The following is a 14,620-nucleotide window of genomic DNA, read 5'->3' as shown; positions in this document are numbered from 1 at the left end:
TCTCGACCTCATCAATTATTTGCAAATGACTTGATTTTGTATTTGCTTTGCCATTCTTTTACTGTAGACAAACAGTGCATAAATAATTGATGATGTTTATTGCTGGAGGAAACAAGCAAATTTAGCAGGTTTTCTAACCAAACATGGGAAACAAACGCTGGCTTCTGGTTAGAATTCTTGGGTAAATTCACTTCTGTTTGTCCTTTTAAGGTAAGAGATGATCGTTTAGTACGACCACTTTATTTTTTATTCGCTGTCACAGGCTGCAGCGCCAGAATTCCTCGTCTGTCTTTGCGGGTCGAGCGCAGCCTCACAGCCCTCAGATTTTAGGAGCGTCTCCCTTGTATGTTTTTAGTTTCACAGCACAGGAATGTGAGCACGGTTTATGATCCAAGGATGCTGGTCCGCTCGTTGTCTTTACCTCGTACGGGAACAGACAAGGAAACAGTTTGGATCCCTGCACCTGAGCAGAAAAACAAAGCTTCAGGAACTGAGAATTCAAAGCCTTAGTTTGGGATAGAGGAGATGAATCTGTTGGGAGTCGTTGCTTTGATGAACAAGCTGTTTGACTTGTCCGGCCTTTGCAACTCCAGACTTGTATATCTGACAAAGAGCCAGCTGTGGGTTCAAACATGTACCTTTCCAATAAGATAAAATAGATGTGGTTTTTTTTGGTTGTGAGTCCTTGAGAGGGAGATATCACAATTAAAGTTTCTTGGACAAGAAAAGATGTTGAGGAAAAAAGAAAGTCATCGATCGAGGGACTGAGTGATAATTATGAATTTGTTTCACAGAAGAAAAAAATGCTCAATAATTCTTATTATGTTCTTGTCTGATCACTGTGAGGTAAAATATATGTGGGCAGCCTTGAGGTGATGTAACTTTTGAAAGGAGTAATGACACACTCTTCCTCTTAGGAACGAAAGGTTGAAGTGATGAGCAGTAAAAGACGCCACTGTTCAATTTAATACACTGAGAGGTTGGACTGCAGCCTTCTGTGGTCTGCCATGACCGGCGGTCTGCAGCATCATTTTTGCTAGCGAACATTAGCCACCGTTAGGTAGATTTTACTCTATGACAGAGCCAGTTTGCTGACTCAGATCCTGCTCTGTGCTGCTGTTACACTGCATTTTTCCATTATCCTGAGCTTCACTTGTAGCTGCAGCAGCCACGTCCAGCAGTAACATGTTCAGCAGAAGTTACGGCAAAAGGCTAGCTTTAAATCTCCAAATGGTCTCCCACTACATGGCTAAAACAGATTAAAGAGCAGTGCCATGGTAATTGATTTTTATTTCGAGAAACACTCCTGACCTCCCCTGCATCCGACACTTAGACTTATTGGGCCTGTTCAGCCTGCAGGCCTCCGCTTCCTACGATAAATACTTCTTTTCTGTGGTTTTGGTTCAGAAAAGATCAACTATTTAGCGATTTATTTTTAGTTTTGTTTTACATTATTGCTGAAACCATGCCGGCCTAACGGCTGCACGTCTTGTCCAGGTTTTTGGTTGATAATATCAAGCAGACAAAGCGTTTAACTACTCTGTTGTTGCTGAGGAACAGAGACAGCTGAATCCATTTTCCTCAGCGGTAAGAAAGTTGATAATGTTCATTGAAAAAAATAAATAAATGCCATGTTAAATGGCAAAAAACCCCCCAAAAAACTGATTTCAGGATATGGCAACAAAACCCTGCTGCCTTAAAAATGCTTCAAAGGTGCAGCGTGAAGCTCACAAGTACGCATCATTTCTGCTTAAACCTTTGCTGTAGGCAGGGATTGTCTCTGTCTACCATTTTAATACATATTTACATGCTAAAACATAAGAATTAGAATTCATTAGTGTAATCTGGGGTCTAGATCTAGATTGGGAGTTGTTTGATTAGTAGCTTTGGGACATTGTTTTTGTAGTGAGTCTGCCTGTCTCCTACTTTTGTTTTTCCTTATTTGGCATGACTCTCTGTAATATGGTTGTGCTTGAAGACTAATCTCTGCTATCTCAGCTCTAATTAACAGAGCATACACAGTTCCCAGACACATTAGTTGTTTTTCTTTCTTCGGCAAAGATCTTTGTGTTGTTTTTTGTGCAAGGCACCTGGACTTGCCTGCCTACTGACAGTCATCACGGTGAGGAACTGCATTACCTACAAATGAACCAAAAAGTCCTTCCACTCGTCTTGGTTTCACATGACACGATGTCAACATCATCATCGTCAGCCGTCTATTCCTGAAAACTAAGCCTTTTTGAAACTAAGGGAGCTGCATTTAGAAGACAATTGGTTTCTCTTTTTCAGCACAAAGGTGCAAAACACATGCTTTCACTCACACGTTTATGAGGAAGTACACATCAACTGTGCAGCTGCTGCATTTAGTGTTTGAGGTTTACCTACTTCAGCGGAAGTGGTGTGGGGGAGAAGACAGTGTTACAACCAGCAAATAAAACAGGATATCCGATGCTGGAACAATTGAAACACTAAAATATGACAAACGGCTGTTCTCTCTGACTCTCCTTTCTGCGCCGTACTGACCGTCCGGAGTTAAAAGGAGTGAAGTTAAACGTGACAAAGTTACATCAAACGCATCTCCAGTGTGAATCGTCTATTGTGGTGGACCCTGTGAGCACATCTCTTTTCATATGTTTTGGTACAGTGAGGATAAAACTGAAAGCCATCATATCAATGACATGCGTAGCTACACTCCCTGACTGCCGAACATCAAAGCGCCCTTGATTTCCTCTAACCGAGCATGTTAATTGGTGCTTGATTGATAACTTGAGTTCACAGGCGATGGCATGTGTCGTCTAAACTGTTCCAGGGTGTCTTTTTGAAATCAGTGGAAGAAGAATCACTGGCGGGCCCATTAAAAAATTGCCAGTGTACACACTTGCAAATAAGCTGTCACACATTACAAATGAGATTACCTTTTTCAGTGTGCCCTGGAACTTGGAGATGAGGGGATGCAGGGGTAAGACACTAAAATAGCTCAAATCGTTTGGTTTTTATCAGCGTGCTCGATCTGCAAGTGCTGTTTATGCTTCCTTCATGCACGGTGAAAAAAAAAAGTATATTCACAGCTTGGAGCACAATGTAATCAGCCTTAGTAAAGTAAGAATTATCGGTTAAAAGATAGAGCTCAGAGTGAATGAGTCTTTTTCACATTTGGCTTCTAAAAATAATGACAGAGCTTTAATTTCTTGTGAATATTTTCATTAAAGCGGCTCACAGAAACTAATCAGTAATTGTATCACTCATTCCTTCATTCATAACAGATAAAAACAGCAGTATCTGAACGCGGTGGCACGTGCAAACACATGAGACACACAATGTCAGCATTGTGAGCGACAACACTGATACAACTATGAGAACAGAATCAGAGGTGAAAAAGCAGTTATCGTATTTGCATTCAATCGCGAGCACGCAAACTAATTGTCTAGTTTGCATAGCAAAGATCACTGAGGTCAGGTAAAGCCCACATGAGGCAAGAGCTTTGTTGGACATCTGATAGTGGCTTGCATGGTTCAAACATCAGACGTGTTTGGAGCTTTGACAAAGGAGAAGCGGCAGAACAACTCCAAATTCAAGAGAAGCCGAGGATAATGAGTGAAACGCAGGAGCTCAGTCATTATATGTTCAGGTGCTGATCAGGAGAACCTTTCACCAAAAATATGAAATGCCTTTAGTCACAGAATACTGATTAAAGGTGCTTAAGATAGCTGTCACTGTAGGCCGGTTTCACAGCCGAAATCAGACATGTCAAGGCAGCAGAGACACAGGAGTCATTAATAACATTCATTACTTCATAACTTAGTTTACTGAGTTGGCCTGACTCCTAAAACAATATTACTGGACATAATCATTTTTAGCAGCTTATCACAAGTTTTAAAAACTTGTGATAAGTAAAAAAAAAAAAATCAGTACGCAGACCACAAAATGTTGGATTTCTTTGAGTTTTCTTTTGCCAAAAGGCAATGTACTGCTGAAGGAGTACTAAAGCTTCACTAATCACTAATTTATGTTAATGATGGTCAAATAACTGTATGTATTATAGGGGTCATTTGTAATGACGGACCCATGGAGACTTATCACCATTGCAGTTCCCCTCAGCTCTGTGTTTTTGTTTTTGTTTTTTGTTTTTTTTGCAGATTTACTGTTTCTGTTCAGTCTAAACGTCCTCTTTAATCTTGTCACAACAAGAAGCTGCTTGTAGAAGATGCTCTGATAAACACACTGTATGCTACCAAATTAGCACCAAAATTAGCAGCTGGCTGGTGAAGCTTTTAGCTGCTAAAGAGCCACGTATTGCCCTCAGGAGTTGGCAGAGACCAAAATAAAGTTAAAAGGAGGGTGAATGCTGGTCTTGTGTTCGCTGGTTTGCCTGAAACACGGCTCCAAATCAACATGCTGTTTTGTGTTTAGCTAACTGTTAGCTAACACATTCACCACATCAACTTATGAGATAAGAGGTCAGTGTTGTGTTTACAGCTTGTTCTGCTCCCCTAAAGTCTATTAATGCAGCTTTAAATCTTTGGAAAATGCATTTTGCTCTCTCTTCACTAAGTTGAATTGCCCGTCACATTTTTAAGTCCCGGTTTGATTGACGTCTGGTTGCACACACGTCGTATCACTTCCTGTCAGCACAAACTGATAAAGTTAAATTCCTGTATACTAACTGAAAAAAACAGGATGAATATTATGACCAAGGGCCTTTTTCACAGGAGATATTTTAACATTTCACAGGAGGAAAAGCACAGGTGGAAATAATAAAACTAACAATGGCTGTATTCCATTTAGCTGCTTATGTTTGAACAGAATGGAGCCATCGTTAATATTATCAGTAGCATGCTATGCTAGCTATGGTAACATCTCTGCAGTGAAAAAAGTGAATTCTGTATACAGTCGGTTTGAATTAGCACATGGTCATGGCTCTGATGTCTGAGTTTCTGTGAATGTATCTCAACTCAAAGTGGATTCTAAGATGTGATTATTTATGTTAACATACTGTTTCTATCATATAACGGCGGCAGACTGGTGTGACTATAGATACTGATAAATACAGCTTGCCAGTTTGTTCGTGACTATGTGTTCAATGACTGCAGCTATTGATTACCTAATCAAGGCCAACCATCAGCTGTCCAACCCTTTAAATCTCTCTTATTCCATGTTTAAAGTGTTACTGTCCAAACACTTGTCAAGGTCCCTTCAGTTAATGTTATGTACGCTCTCAGAAATACACTGCGCTTCCCTCGCCACAGAAACCTTGAAGTATGGAAAACACAAACTGTTGACCATGTGACAATCACAGTACGAGCAGTGTTCACATTTGTTGTGCGTGCATGCAGGAAAAACTATAATAAAACTCAACATACCAGGAAAAATATGTATCACATCTGACCAAATGTTCAGTGCCAGTGGCTCAGCAGCCTACGCATCGTGTATGCGTGCGTTTCTTGTGTAATATTCCCATTTAAGCCAGAATTACCTTCATTACTGTCTGTTATTAAATAATACTTGAATATATGGGTAGCAATATTCCAATTTTCAGTATAAACAAAGCCAGCTGGTAAATTCAGATTGTGATCTCTTTCTCATGGTTCCAGACGATAGACCGTGCATGACAGCACTGCAGCGTGCAGACTGAAGTGTGAATTTGAATCTCTTCAAATTACAGCATGTGGGAATTCACAGTTCACTGGCTGAACGCTGCACGTATGTTAGAAGTGAAACACTCGCTGAGCTGCTTCCCTTTTAGCCAGCACCTTGAAATTATAGAGGCCTTTCTTTAATCATTACACGTTTTCAGCAGGACACCTTGAAAAAAAAAAATCACCTGATATTAAGGTTTATAACACAAGCCAAAGAAATACAGCGAAATGTACAAGAAAAGCCACTGAAATATAGTTGTAGTACAGCTGCGTGAAGGCAGCTCAGTGTGTGCTTTCTTTAACTGCAGTCCCTTCAAAGACACAGGTGCTACAGTACAGAGACATATGAAACAGGACTATTTGTAAATCTCCATTACTGACATGATCAGAGAATTAAGCTCTGTTGTCATTTGTGAGTCCGCAGCTTCAAATTTTTCTGTCTTGTTTGTTAAAATTTTCTATTTTTGCACAATATTTCACTCACCAGGTAAACAAGGGAAGTGCTGTAGGCCTTTTAAGTGCATTTCGCAATTGTGCATTTTGTACAAACAGGAAATTGTTGTTACGATTCAGTTCATGAGACTTATTAACTCCTATCTCTCAGTGGCTTGTTGGGGCACTTTTATGATTTAAGCGCTGGAAATACAGGGGCAACTTCATTCCAGCAGCTCTTTAACTGTGCATTTTTTCCTCCTCTGTCCACGCTTGCAGCCTGGAGCAGCGGCTGCCGGGCTGTCTGGGTCCTCCGGGCCGTGCTGTGGGGCTCGGTGACACCGCTGGCCTGCTGCCTTACATGGGCAAACTTCTGAACTGACTGAGGCGGCTGGAATTTCACGGCGTGACGTCACCGCCTACAACTCTCCCAGAATTGGGATCAAGAAGTTTCACTTTTTTTGGTGGGATTTGAACCTCTGTTTTATTTCCTAGAAAGCGAGGTAAGCGAGACTACCGGGCGCTCTCCCGATGCCTTAAACTTGTCTGTGATTATCGGCTGTGTTGGAAATGATGTGATTTAAGGTGTGACGGATAACCCGGTGTTTGAGGAGCTCGTCTTCAATTTGTTCGGCCTTGTTGGATATTATATGAATTTTACTGTAGCTCGGACGGAGTTCACAATGAGGGCGTGGACTCGAACGATAGCCTCGGCCGGTGCTAGCTAACGTTACCTGAGGATACTATCAAAGCTAACTTGTCGCCGGCTAGTTTTGAGCCAGGCGCAGTCATGCGTTGAAGACATTGTGAAGCGTCAGGTTTTGCCAAACGGGACTCTGGGCGTCTCTGGTGTTTCTGTTTTTAGCCAAGTGGTCCGCTGCTGAGCAATGCGGAAGACAGACTGTCACCAGAGAAACATGAGAGCCCGAAACTTCAGGGGAATATGTCGCTGAATTTCACTTTAACGCTCTCATAAGCGCCCGTTTAGCCAAGTGCCCCGTCACGGGAGTAACTGCTAGCTAAGTAACCGCTAAGTGTTTGCTAGTTTTAGCGTCGTCGCTAAGGAAAGCGACGCTCCTGTTAATGTATGAACGGACGCGCTTGTTTACGACAGCACAGATACGCCACGTTGATTAAGAGCTTTTTTATGACGGCTTTTATCAATAACTCAAAGAAAACTTGCTCAGTCGTTGTGACTTCTGTGACATTTAACTTCACAAATGACAATAACTGTCATAGTACGTACAGATGTGCGTGTGTTGAGTCAGTGTGGTCACATAAGGCCCATACAGCACAGCACAGGCCCGCAGTTTAGGCTGCTTTTAGTCCTGGTTTGGAGGAAAAAAACAAGGCAGGAAACATCACTGCTTTGATTTGTGACAGAGAAAAGCACAAACAGGCCACACTTGGCTCCACCCAAAGTTTAGAGTATCTGTAGGTGACTTTCCTCAGATCTAGTCAGCTGATTGCTTAGATAATGTACATAAAACTGGTTATTAATGGTGTCAAACCAGCGTCCAGATGTGGCTGTCCATGTAATTCCAATGCATGACAGCAAGAAGTTATCAAAGCCGGTTCTGAATGAAGTGACCTTCTTCCTCCTTGAGAGTTAAATGTTATCCACCGTCATCCTGTGCGTTCACAGCCTTTCTTAAACCTCGTTAACAAAGGGCCGAAACCAATTAAACCGAACAGATCCCATCCATTTCTAGGTATGATGGAGTCTCTCAGGCTTGTTTATTAGTACTGAATGTCACTGCATGCGTCACATCATGTAAAGTTTTGCGTCCATGTGCGTCTATATGTCTCGCTTTGTCCCTCAAGGTTTCCTGTAAAGCTTTTGTGTGGGTCATAGTCACACTGAGCTACAGCTGCCATACTAAACCACAGTGAAAGAGCTGGTCAATTCAGTGATTATCAGCCAACAAGTAACTGGTTAAAGTAGTTTATCAAGTGAAAATACCAAACAGCTACTCAAATATGAGGATTTATCACAAAATAGACAGTGAAGACGGTTGTTCAGTACAGCTTTTACATGGGTCGCAGTCGCCCCGATGACTGACTACCTGCCTGATGTAAACAGCTGTAACGTCGTCAGATGTCTTCCTCGTTTTGCAGTGAAAGAGGAGCCTTGGTCCAGACTATAGACATTGTTCTGCCACAAAACGAAGCTAACGTGAAAAATAAGCCTCACTTTCTTCTTTAAAAGACTGAATTCAAACTTTGGCTTAGATGTTGGATTTCAAATCAATAACACCAAGGTCCCCCGAGAGTGCTGTCATCAAACCGAATACATCTGCGTCGCTCAGACACATTTTTGACTCAGGCAACATTAAACGCAACTGTCTTTTAAAATCTCTGGTTAAAAAGGACTCATTTGACAGCGTTGATGATGTTAAAGTTAAAAGATGAGTGCCTCAGCTGCCTTTGAGCCTGGGCCCCCCAGTAGGTTTAGTCAAGTTATTCTACTGTTTGTGTTTCTTGGCATATTTTAATGAGGATGTCCTTTTCTGGAAGGAACAGCAGCAGTTTCCCAGACTTGAAATGCACAGTTTGAGAGCAGAGACAGCGTGCGTCTCTATGATAGATGCTAAGTGTGATCTAGATACCTTTCGTGTATTACTATTACATTTGATCATCCAATTTTCCAAAAACAAAATACCTGGCAGTCTTTGCCAGAGGGTCATTTAACATTACATAATGCTGAAGGTATTTCCAGAATCCTCAAAGACTCTTATAACCATCTGGATGAAAAAATATTCCATCTACTGCACCAATAAAACCTTTAAATCCTATTTCATAAACTGAACTCTTAATGTAAACAAAGATGGTTGCCAGAAAGAACATATCTCCTCAGTATAACCAAAATAAAAAGAAATATTACCAGTTATGTTAGTACAAAATGTTGCCTCTTTCCAATATTTTGTATTTTCCTAGAAAATAATGTATTTTGCTGGAGATTTATGAAGAGAACAAAGGACACATATCATTTCCATCTACCTGGATTAACAGATGTTGTCGCAGCTTGAGAAATGGGTTTCAGATCAGTTTCATCCTGCAACGGAACAGAATATTTTTTAATCCAGATGCTTAAAAGACTCAGAGGAATCTGGATGTTGTTTAATGGCCTTTCAGGTTTCTGAAATATTGCAAGGTGTTTATTTTTTGGACAATTGGATACTTATCTTGTGACTTGAGTGAAATGTAATGCCTGAGAGGCGCAGATTGAAGCTAACACACTTGTACAATGTGTTTCTCAGACAGTCGTACCGTTTCCTTACCTCTCCACTGTTAGTGCAGCAGCCTTTAATGTAAGCATGGGGGGTCAGAATCTGAGGGTTAGTGACTGATCGAGACTCTTGAACGCATCCAACCCATAATGTTTTATTATGTCATGCACTGCTAAAGAAGCTACCTCCACCAAAATATGCATGAGCCACAGAGGGAGATTACACAGCCATGTCAGAGGAAGACAAAAACAGCGTCTGTTCGAACACATAGTGACACAATCAAGCACGACCAGACTTATGAGATAACATAGAAGGCATAGCAAGGACATGTCAGTGCCCGCTGAACATTTCTGCTGCGCTCTCAGGAAGGGCCGTGACATGCAGCAGGCTGGTTTACACAACAAAGCTGCTGTCTGGTTTTGACTTACATCCACGTGGATTACAAAACGTCCTGCAGGACAACTCATTGTGCTGGACAATACCTGCATAATTCCTGCCGGACTCACCTGAAACATATTCCTCAGGTGCTTCTTTGTTAGTGTCAAACTCCTTTATCTAATTTCTTACTATGTTACTTGCTCCATCTGAAATGCAGCTAATCCCTGTTAGCTCTCTCAGTTGTGCAGTTAGAACTAACATGGAAATAAAATGCAGTTTTGTTGGTTTATTGCACCTGATAGTTTGCATGGCATCTCTGTTGTGTTAGAAAGCACCTGCCAACTCATAGCTAGCACCATCCTCAAGTCCATGGGACCTGCTATGGGATTTGATCCCAACAAATTGACAAACACAAACTCAATCAGGTATATTAACGGTCTATTCTAAGTCAAAAACCGCACTAAACTGCAAATACTAACCTAAACCACAGTGAAATAGTCAACCCAGTGATTATCAACCAACAAGTAACTGGTTAAAATAATTTATCAAGTGAAAATACCATTTACTAAAATAGACAGTGAAGACATCATGTTGGGCTCTTGGAATGTGTGACAGGCGTTCTTTCACATCTTACAGCATGTATGATTAATTAAAAGAGTTATGGAAATATTGCCATTTAAAGTCTGACATGGTCCAGGTTAGCCTTGTGCTTTCAGTTCTGAGAGAACAAAGAAATGCTAATAATTTATGTTTTTCCCATGAATTAGATTAATTATCACCAGTGTTACCTGATCGCCATAAAACCTAAATGTAAAAAAAAAAAAAAGTGTGTATATCAGTATTGAGTATGATTAATTTTTTAATGTACAATGATATTTTAATAATTCTCTGCCTGCTATTATGCTAATATGCAGAGGCCTGGATCGTTGGATTAGATTGTTGTGAAAAGTTGACCAGTTTGTCCTTCTCCTGGGCGAGACACCCTCACGTTGGATTAGATTGTTGTCCTCACTAAATAATTGTTACGCGGTGGTGAAATATCTTCTGTAGTGTCACTTGTCAGCATTGTTTTCCCTGTACTTTGTCTTTGCAGTGAAATATTACTCAGCAGGCTGAGCCTGGCAAGAAATGACAGTCTAAAATTTAAATGGACAGCATACACTCAGGTTCTTAGAGGATTTATGGGAGCCTGCCCATAGTTCATCCTTTCACTGATGAACGACACAATCATGGAAAAAAATATCTGTGAGTTGACAGGACCAGCTTACCACGTTGCTGTGGTCCTGCTCAGCACAATTATAGTTATGTAATCCATTTGAGTAATACGGAGTTGTCTCTATTTCTCAATCTCAACAGATTTCAGCACACAGCAAAGGGCATCGCTTCAACAGTCTTCCAGAAATCCCTGAGAGTCCTGAGAGGAGCAAAGGTAAGACAGCCTTTTTACGTACTGTGTGTCCTGTTTCTGTCTTGCTTTTGTGCTTTCATGTCAGGGGACAGCAGAACTTATGTTTGGAGGTTGTGTGTCTTGAACTTCCAGTGGAAGTGCAAAAATGTGGACATAAATTAGCAACTCAAGGTCAAGTCACCCACACAAACATCACAAATTCATCACAAGTTGTGATCAAGTACTGAGTACTTAGTAAATCACTGTGTTGCGTGGTGCATCGCTCTGAGGATTCCCGTTAACTTCTTATAGCTGTAAAATCTCGGTGAGCTTCTGCACAGCAGGTGAAATGTCACCTTCGTGTTTGGCCGTGTTTGACCTGCAGGCGTGCAGGGGGAGCAGGGCGCTGCATGTAAACAAAGTCACGTGAAGCCTTCTGAGGAGTTTCAGGGTATATGATGAACAGCCTCAAGTGATGTCACTTGAGTCAGCGTGTGGTGTTCGGAAGAAACAAACCTCCGTAGCCCGCTCCTCGTCTCTGCTGGAGGGTAGAAGCTCGAGGCTGCATTAGCCGCTACTAGCATACTACACCTGAATCTCGAGTGGCTGAGTTGCATTGTGGGTAATGCAGGTACCAGGTTCTGACAAGGAAGAAGAATGCATGGTATGAAAAAGGACACTACCCCTGATTTGCTGCATCAGTTTACATCCAGTGCAGTCGTAGCGCGTGGCCCCGCTGGCTCTGCGCTGACTTTACTGCAGACAGTCTGGATTAGCTCGTATATTATCCGGCCATGGCCGACTCTTTCATTTAAGTCGTTGGATCTTTTATGTTATTTTTAAGGTTCTTATCTTTACGTCGGCATTGCAGCCACATTCTCATGTTGAGCTGTCTCTTCCAGTTTTTCTCATCTCTTTTCAAGTGCCACACAAATGTTGCTTTAGAGTCATGTAAGAGTAAAATAAATTCCAATGACAGTTTAGACTGATGTGGAAAATGCTACAGATCAAAACCACATTCAGGACTTCAGGAATTAAGAAAGTGTTAAAAAAGCAGACTGTAGTTTAAATGCAAATGAAAGGGTTTTTTTTTAAGAATTGAAGTAAACATGTTCGGATCTCAGTCCTGTGAGCACGGCCTGTTCTTTTGGGATGTGGATGGTTGGCTGTGCTGTTTGAGGACACGAACGCTCTCGAGCCAAATTGCTCTTCTGAACACTTCCAGTGCAGCAGGTCAGTGTCCTGTTCTCTGTCAGCGGCTCATATTATGACTGTGATCTCTGCTGACCTCCACCACTCACGGGGGGTAATCAGACTTTAATTATACATTCTTAATCCCTTGAAGACAATCTGTGTAACAAGGCAGCTTCTGGCAGTAAATGGACTCTTTACCTGCTCGTCTGTCGCTGGTCACCTGATCAACAGAAATAGTAGTTTATGTCTATATTTAGCTGCATGTCTGCATTCCTTTCAGTTTCCCATCTGAAGTTTAAAGCTAGCTCTTCTGTTCTCTATATTTTAACTATCTCCCTATAAAAATGGAGTCTGCAGGGCAGGCTTAAAGTGTTACCCATCTTAGGTCAGACTGAACCCAAAGCGATTGTGAAAAGTTCTCTACAATCATCATTATTATTCCTACTGAAAGGTATGCACCACAGAACTGGCTCTGCCGAGTGACTCTGGCTCACAGAGTATGGCATTCCAAGTTAAAAGCAAACCAAACTGATATTGCCCTCAATACTGTCTTCATATTTTCTCCATATTTGGAAATGTTTACCTCCTCATGATGGTTGACAGAGGTTGGAAGAGGGGATGTGAGTCATTTCAGCTGCATAAGGCTTTCTAGGGGTGAGAGGAGCCTTCCAAGTGACTGCCATTTAGTGAAGCTAGCAGTTTTCTGTGCTTCCATGATCTAAAGAGAAACTGTGAGTATCATTCTTTGCTCAATTTTACTATTTTAGTTTTGTGGGAGCAGTTTGTTGTTGTCAAAAGAGCCATGCGTGTTCAGATAATCCAGTTAAAAGAAGCTCAAATGAGTGATTTCTTCATGTGCTTTTCTGCATGGTCCAAACTGTGTTTTTATATATCTTGCCTGCTTGTGGGGACGCCGTGTCACTATTTGTCACTGCTTGATTGAAAGTTTGAGAGGTGTAAAGGAGATGCCATTGCTGTTTCCTTGCATCAGACACAGTCCCAACACACAGTGTTCCTGTGCAAGTATGGAAAAGACAGGGAATTGATACTGACGGCTCAGCGGCTCAACAGATATTTTGGGAAAGTTTTTGAAAAGTTTGGACTACCTCAGCACTGCAGTGGGAAATTCTTTGACCACGAGACTGACCTTGTATACGACTGTCTGTCAGTAACACGAGGAGGTTAGAGATGAAGGTGAAGAGTGCAGGAGTCTGTTGCGTCTGAGCAAATTGAATAGACGTCGTAGGATAGAAGTTGTTAAATAGCTCAGCGTGTTTTCCTGGAGATGACATGTGGTTGAGTGTGAGTTGGGGGCAGCTCGGGTCGTTGCATAATTCTGGTTTTGCAAACATTCACTCAAGCTGATATCTACAATTTAACAGGTCTGACCTTCCTCCTGGCTCTTACTTTCACACTTCAAACATATAGTGGCAGGTGCCTGGCAGAGGTAGTAAAGGGAAGAGGCAAATGATTTTACTTAGCTCTCAGCGCTGCTGCTGCGCCGGCTTTAGTGATGGTGTGATGTGATTATCTAATTACTCTTATCTTTAAATTATGCTGGGCCTGTATCAGCATTCAGCCTTAGAGCTAGTTAGCCTGTTTGGATGCCAACTGGTGTCAATTGTTCTTTTTTTCCATATAATTTTACTGGATATTGGATTTTGTACACTCATACATTCATTACTGAATATAAGCTACTATAAGCCATTGATCTGCCAATGAAAGGATACATAAAGCGTATTTTCAGCCATTTTTTCCCTACAATTTTCATATTACAGTCCAGTTCTAGCGAAAAACTAAGCCTAAACCCATCTGCTTTCATATTGTGCTACATACTGTCTGTGTGTCTTTATGCTTTATGTGTTATTTTTCTGGGAACACAGCTCCCCAGTACAGCCCACTAAATCCAGTAAACATTTCAAACATTTTCAGTATTTATGTTTGTATTATTTTTGACTGCTCTACAGTGTAGACAGGGGGTGAAATGTCTTGACTACTTTTGGATGGATGGCCATGTGTTTTATGTGTTTTATTTCATTTTTTTTTTTTTTGCCGTCATCAGGTCAAAATTTCAGTTTGTCCAATGCTTTGGTTTATGACCAAATATGTGCAGAACTAATGACGTTCCTGTGAACCTCAGTGATCGTGGTTATGGGTAGCGCTAATCAGCAATTGTTAGCATGCTAATAGGATAAATTAAGATGGCGAACATAGCAAACATTACACCTGCTAAACATAAGATAATTCTAATAATATAATCTTTTACTGATCCCCCAGAGAGGAAATTTCATAAACATTAGCATATTGCATTCATTAATATTGTCATTGTATATTAGCATATTGATGTTAGCACTTAGCTCAAA

The 14,620-nt window shown here is 41.2% G+C and overlaps 1 protein-coding gene across 3 annotated transcripts in view; it reads left to right on the top strand.

Moving 5' to 3' along the window:
• The first annotated feature begins 6,224 nt into the window (after positions 1-6,224).
• Positions 6,225-14,620, top strand: part of lpp (LIM domain containing preferred translocation partner in lipoma) — a 136,373-nt gene continuing 127,977 nt past the window's right edge. For 2 of the 3 annotated variants that reach the window (XM_076726685.1, XM_076726683.1), the window contains exons 1-2: positions 6,225-6,571; positions 11,033-11,105. The gene's annotated coding sequence lies outside the window, so the exon portion shown is untranslated. Of the gene's footprint in view, positions 6,572-11,032; positions 11,106-12,913; positions 12,989-14,620 lie in introns of those variants that run through there. The other variant, XM_076726684.1, reaches the window with a different exon arrangement.

The sequence above is a fragment of the Chaetodon auriga genome, chromosome 3, assembly GCF_051107435.1.
Source record: "Chaetodon auriga isolate fChaAug3 chromosome 3, fChaAug3.hap1, whole genome shotgun sequence".
In the NCBI taxonomy this organism is placed as follows: Eukaryota; Metazoa; Chordata; class Actinopteri; order Chaetodontiformes; family Chaetodontidae; genus Chaetodon; species Chaetodon auriga.
This window is presented reverse-complemented; position numbering and strand designations above follow the sequence as displayed.